Raw genomic sequence first — 6,000 nt, 5'->3', positions numbered from 1 at the left:
CTTCGCCAGCCTCACCTTCAGATATTCAGTGATCTACTACACATGTCCGTTCTAGTATCCAGAGCCAAGAGCTAACCAAGAAATCTTGCAGGTCCCCAGATGTGCTTCTTTCCCTTTTCTTCCAAGGTTTATCCCTACCTCTAGGTGTTTTCTTGTGCTGTTCCCTGGGCCTTAAATGCTGTTCCCTACTACATCCTCTCCCAACTAAAGTCCTACTTATCCCTTATCCTTACAAGCTCAGCTTAAATGCCACCCTCTCCTGCAGCTTCCCGGATTTCAGCCCCACCACCTCCAAAATCCATTCTGGACTCTCTTGAGTTCCCATACTGTGTTTGTATGCTACTTTGTTTCATTACAGATCAATATCCCTGTTCTAGACCTTCTCCTGAAACCTGAGATCCTAGTGTCCACCCAAAGCAAGTGAACCAAAAAAAAAAAAAAAAAGTTTGTTGTGGTTTGTTGAATACAGTAGCCTCCCTCTTTTTGTAAACATCTCTCCTCTGGTTTGGAGAGGACCATCAACAGACTGGAACATTATGAAATACCCAATCATGTAACAATAACAATCATGCTAATAATCACAATTTATAATGGGTGTCTGTCTACCATGTGCTTTGTGCACATCTTTCTGTCAAATTTTCATAATGTTCCTATGAGATAGATCTCCCATTTTAGAGATTAGGAAATGGCAACCTACTCCATTACTCTTGCCTGGGAAATCCCATGGACAGAGGAGCCTGGTAGGTTACAGTCCATGGGATCTCAAAATGTCAGACACAACTGAGCAACTTCACTTTCTTTTCACTTTTAGAGATTAGGAATGAGGCTTAGAGATGCTCTCATAATTCCCATTATTGAATTATGGAAAGCATCCCCTAAGTCCCAAACTGAGTAACACCAACATTCATGGATTTTGCCATTCTGCAGAAACAAGCTCCAGGGATACTTCGCTTGGGCAGAGCGAGCAAGGCATAAATCAGGGATGGGAAGGAAATGCTACAGCAGGAAGAGAGGAAGTGTTGGGTTGGCCCCAGTTTTCCATAAGGTGTTATGGGAAAAACCTGAATGAACTTTTGATCAACCCAATATATGTGATAGAAATGGCCTGCCACTGTACCCACTGTCCTGTTAAAGCAATGGGCTCAGCCCTGGCTCCACATCAGTCACCTGGGTGCTTCTCAGACCCATTACATCAGACTTCCTGGGGGTGTGGACATAGCCTTTTTCAAAGCTTCCCTCAAGAATTCCCATGTGGAGCCAAGGTTGAGAGTTACTGTGCCAGAGTTGGCTTTAGGAACCCAAGTTGCCATGCTGGTGCCTAAGAAGGAAATGGGATCCCAGCAGAGAGTCCCTTTCTTCTGTACCACTTCCCAAATTCTGTTCTTCACAATCTTTCTGACCCAAAGATCGAACCCTCATCTCTTGTGTCTCCTGCATTGGCACATGGATTCTTTACCACTCCACTGGAGAGCCCTCTTATTAACATAAAGAAATATGAATGTGTGCCTCTTAAAAGCAATAGTCCTGTCAGTGGAATCGCACAGTACGGGACCTTTCTGTGTCTGGCTTCTTTCACTTACCATAAAGTTTTGAGGTTCATCCCAAACAGAAAGCAGACTGGTGGTTACCAAGGGTTGAGGAAGTGGGGCAGATAGAGAGTGGCTGCTTACTGGGTGCAGTGTCTCCTTTGGGGCTGATGAAAGTATTTTTGCACTAGATTCAAGTGATGGTTGTACAACCACTGGCTCAAATGCCATTGAATTGCAACCTTTAAAACAGTCCATTTTATGTTATGTAAATTTCAACTGAAGGGGGAATAAAGGGAGTTCTTGTCTGGGAGGCCCTGGAGCCGGGGTGGGGGTCAGGCCGGACCCTAGTGGTTGCCAATCCTCTTAAAGCTCGAGGTTCCCTGTGACTGTTGGGAACCCTGAGTGTGGACCACAAGGGGCTGGTATAGTTCCAGTCATCTTCCCCCTGAAAGTGTGGCCCTTGGGAACCACACTTATTGTAAGGAAGGTCTCCCTCTTCTTTGATTCCTCATTTGTACAGACTTTTGTTTTCCATCCCCCTTGCCTTGTGAAACTGTCAGAAGGAAAGTTAACCTTTCATAGCTTGACAAACATCCTTAGGACCAAAGCAGCACTCAGGCTGCCTCACCTTTCTAGTGGTCTCCAGTCTCACTCCAGTTTTGGCTAAGAGATTCCCACTTTGCTGTCAGCTCTTTGACACTTTATTAAAAAGAATATTTTGTCCAACAGTTTTGGTTATTTATAAGCAAAGGGTTGGTCTAAATAAACTAGCCCACCATTTGTGCATTTATTTAAGAGGAGAGAAAATATCTGTGACTTACAGCCCCCGCCCCCATACCTTCCAGGGAGTGAGCATCCCAAGGAGAAGCTGCCTTTGGCGAGCAAAGGGTATTCAGATGAACACACAGATACAGAGGAAGAGCACAAAGGCTTCCCGGATAGATAGAATGGGGACATTCAGCAGACAGGCCAAGGGTGTGAGGAGAAGGGACCCTTCGGAAGAGAGAAGAGTGAAAGGGCAGCCATCACAGGGTGAGAACAGAGATATCTAATGAGGGTTTTTATAAGGTTTTGCCTCAGAGTATGACATGTAAGGCCTTCCCTGGTGGCTCAGTGGTAAAGAATCCACCTGCAATGCAGGAGATTGAGGAGATACGGGTTCAATCCCTGGGTCAGGAAGATACCCTGGAGGAGAGCATGACAACTCACTCCAATATTCTTGCCTGGAGAATCCCATAGATAGAGGAGCCCAGTGGGCCACAGCCCATAGGATCACAAAGAGCTGGACACGACTGAAATGACTTAAGCACGCATGCGTGAGAAATGTAAATCTATTTCTTGGTTTCCCCACAAGATCTTCAGTAAAATATTCATGGCCCCTTAGTGCATTGTAGTCTTAGACCTTTATCTTGGCTCCCCAGTAAGTGTAGGGGTGAGAAAGGGGGACAGTCTCGACCCTGACCCAGTCTCATTGTACAGCCAACCATTTAGGTATTGAAGACCTACTGTATGCAGGCCTTCTGATGGCACAAAGATATGAAAAGGGTGGAGGAACAGCCCCCACCACACATGATGCTGCAGCACAGCACCACGGGGTGCACCCAAGGCCCCCTGAAGTGTGCCTGGGGGAGAGGAGAACACTCCTCCTGTGTGCTTCTCCTTGGCTCTCATGCCGTGATCACACTCACACTTCTGACACAGATGTGTGGGCTTTTCCCCCACACCAAGCAAATGTCTGTGACACCAGTGGGGTATCCCACCATCCTGTTCAGTTCTGATGCTTCCCACATCAGAGCCCACAGGTTAAGGGTTCACTCCCACAAGGTGACCCCCCACATCAGATACCAGTCACTAGCCCCAGGTTATCACCTGACCAGCCAGCTATAAATCAGGGTTCTCATGACCTCCTCTTTGAGTCTGATCATTTTCTAGAGTGGCTCACAGAACTCAGGGATACACCGACTTACATTTTCCTATTTCAGTTCAGTTCAGTTCAGTCGCTCAGTCTTGTCCGACTCTTTGCGACCCCATGAACTGCAGCATGCCAGGCCCATTTATTATATAATAAAGAGTACAGATGAGCACCCAGAGAAAGTACATCGGGTGAGATCTGGGAGGGTCCCAAGCACAGGAGCTTCTGTCCCCATGGAGTTGGAGGGTTTGCCATCCTCCTGTTGGTTGGATGTGGTTACCAACCCAGAAGCTCTCCAAACCCCTTACTTCTGGGATTTTTATGGAGGCTTCATCACATAGGCATGAACTGTCGTTAATTCAACGTCTAGCCCCTCTCCCCTTCCCAGAGAATTCCCAGCTTCTAATGGCTCAGTCTTTCTGGTAACCAGTCCCTATCCTGAAGCTATCCAGGAGCCCACTCCGAGTTGCCACATTTGAATAAAAAGACACCCTGGTCACCCAGGAAATCCCAAGAGATTTGGGAACTCTGTGTCACGATCCAGGGTATAACACCAAATATTAGAACAAGAGCTGTTCCCGGTGCTCTTGTATCACTTAGGAAATTCCAAGAGTTTTAGGAGCTCTGTGCCAGGAACTGGGGGCAGAGACTGATATATAGATATACATACAGATATTTCTATTATTTCACAGTGTCCAGCCCCTTCAGTTTTGGAGGTAGAAAGGAAATCTGGAAAGAATTCCCCAAAATGTGGCTTTTGAGCAGGACCTTCAGTACTCAGTGGGAGTTTGTTGGCTTACACAAAAGAAGTGTGGTTATACCCTGCTGTTTCAGTCCACCAGAAATCCTGCAGCCAGCATGCCTGCTTAGAAAGGCCAGGGCTGGAGGAGGAAGCTGTGATGGTGTTTATCTTTTGCCAAAAATCAGAAATGTGATTTTCAGAGTGAAAAAAGAAAAGCAAGAAATCCATGGCCTGAGCCACCACCATCCAGCCACTCAGTGGACCCTAATGAAGTGTCCTCATAGGACCTTGAAGGGACACAGGATAGACAAAGCCACTCAATGAACTGAGGGAGTCTCACCCTTTCTGTAAAGGTCCCAAGAGCTCGGAGCAAATCTTGCCCATAGTGTCACCTAAGAGCCCAGTGACACTCTTTGAGCCTGGTATTTCCAGTGACACTAGCCAGCTGGCAGCCTTTCTCTAGAATAAAGAGAAGGCATGAACTCGTGGCTCTTTTTTGGGAGAGGTTTTTTCTCAGATTAACAGGCACCCAGACAGGCACTGGGGAAGGTGGCCTCTGTTAAGGACCCTTCTATGACCATTTCAATAGTTCAGTTATAACGTTTGCACATGGTCATTAATCCATGGTTGCAGAACACAATCCTTCCCTCTCCAATCCATGTTTCAGTGTGCATGACGTGGTTTATTTAAAGTTTAATAAGTTTAAATATGCATGAGATCATGCTTCTCATAGACATTGGTCTGGTTATGTCTTACCCAGTGGATTCTATAAGCTGTGCAGTACTGGTTATTAAAGTAAAACTGGAGGCTATTATTGCACATAGCCATCAGATGCAGGTGGGGAGGCAGGTGTTATAAAATAGCACTGGGAAATGATCCATACCAGCATGAAATAGTGGGTAAGAGCACAGGACTGAGGTTCAAGTCCCAACTTTGCACATAACAGCTGTTTAACTTTGGGCAAGTCACTGTGCCACTCTGAGCCTCCTCTCTCTATACCCTTATTAACCTCACCAAGCTCTCAAATTTGTTGTGAGGATTAAATAAAATAATGCTTAACATAGAGCCTGGCATATGAGACATGCCTAGTAATTGCTAGCTGTTATTACACAGTGAAATGAATTTGATCTCTCTGGGCCTCAATTACCTACAACCCTCAGATCTATGGCTAAAAATCTCAATTTCCAGGCAGGCTAGAAAGTATCTCACATCTAAGAGCTATGTTCTATAAATATACTTCCAATCACAGAATTATCAAAAATACAAGTGTTCATTTAGAACTGCTTTTTTAACACAGTATTTGATCCTGTGTATTATAAAAGTAAAAGGGATTAAAAGGAATTATCCCCCCCTCTCCCCATCACCCCCCACCCAGATCTAAGACCATAGGGTAAGTTCTTTCAGACCAAAGTTTTAAGTCTGACAAACTGTGTAGGGAAGAAAGAAAATCAAGCGTGTCCCCAAAGATTCCTGCCTGCACGCAGTCTTTCTCACTGTGTTCAGTGACCTCATTTCTCAGCTGCAAATTCAGCTGAAAAAGGTGAAAAAAACAACGAGTAGAATTTGTCTTATTATTGCAGTTGAGAGGAAACATAAAACAAGAAATTAAGGAGTGTAAAAGCTAGGTTAATTTCCACATATTCCAAACTACTAGGGGACTCCGTGGAGCCAGTAAGACTGCAAGCACCAATGTATTGGCTTGTGGTTTCCTCATCTCTAGGGCTGAATTAAGAGCCTATGGAAACGGAAATGTGAGGACCTAGATTCTGTTCCTATTTATTTTTTTGGTGTGCCTTGCAGCTTGCGAGATCTTAGTT

The 6,000-nt window shown here is 45.3% G+C and overlaps 1 protein-coding gene across 1 annotated transcript in view; it reads left to right on the top strand.

Annotated features, from left to right (window-relative positions):
• CCDC60 (coiled-coil domain containing 60) overlaps positions 1–6,000 on the top strand; it is a 171,829-nt gene that overhangs the window by 121,105 nt on the left and 44,724 nt on the right. The window lies entirely within an intron of this gene.

This window comes from Bison bison, unplaced genomic scaffold (assembly GCF_000754665.1).
Source record: "Bison bison bison isolate TAMUID 2011002044 unplaced genomic scaffold, Bison_UMD1.0 scf7180017864160, whole genome shotgun sequence".
NCBI classification, from domain to species: domain Eukaryota; kingdom Metazoa; phylum Chordata; class Mammalia; order Artiodactyla; family Bovidae; genus Bison; species Bison bison.
This window is presented reverse-complemented; position numbering and strand designations above follow the sequence as displayed.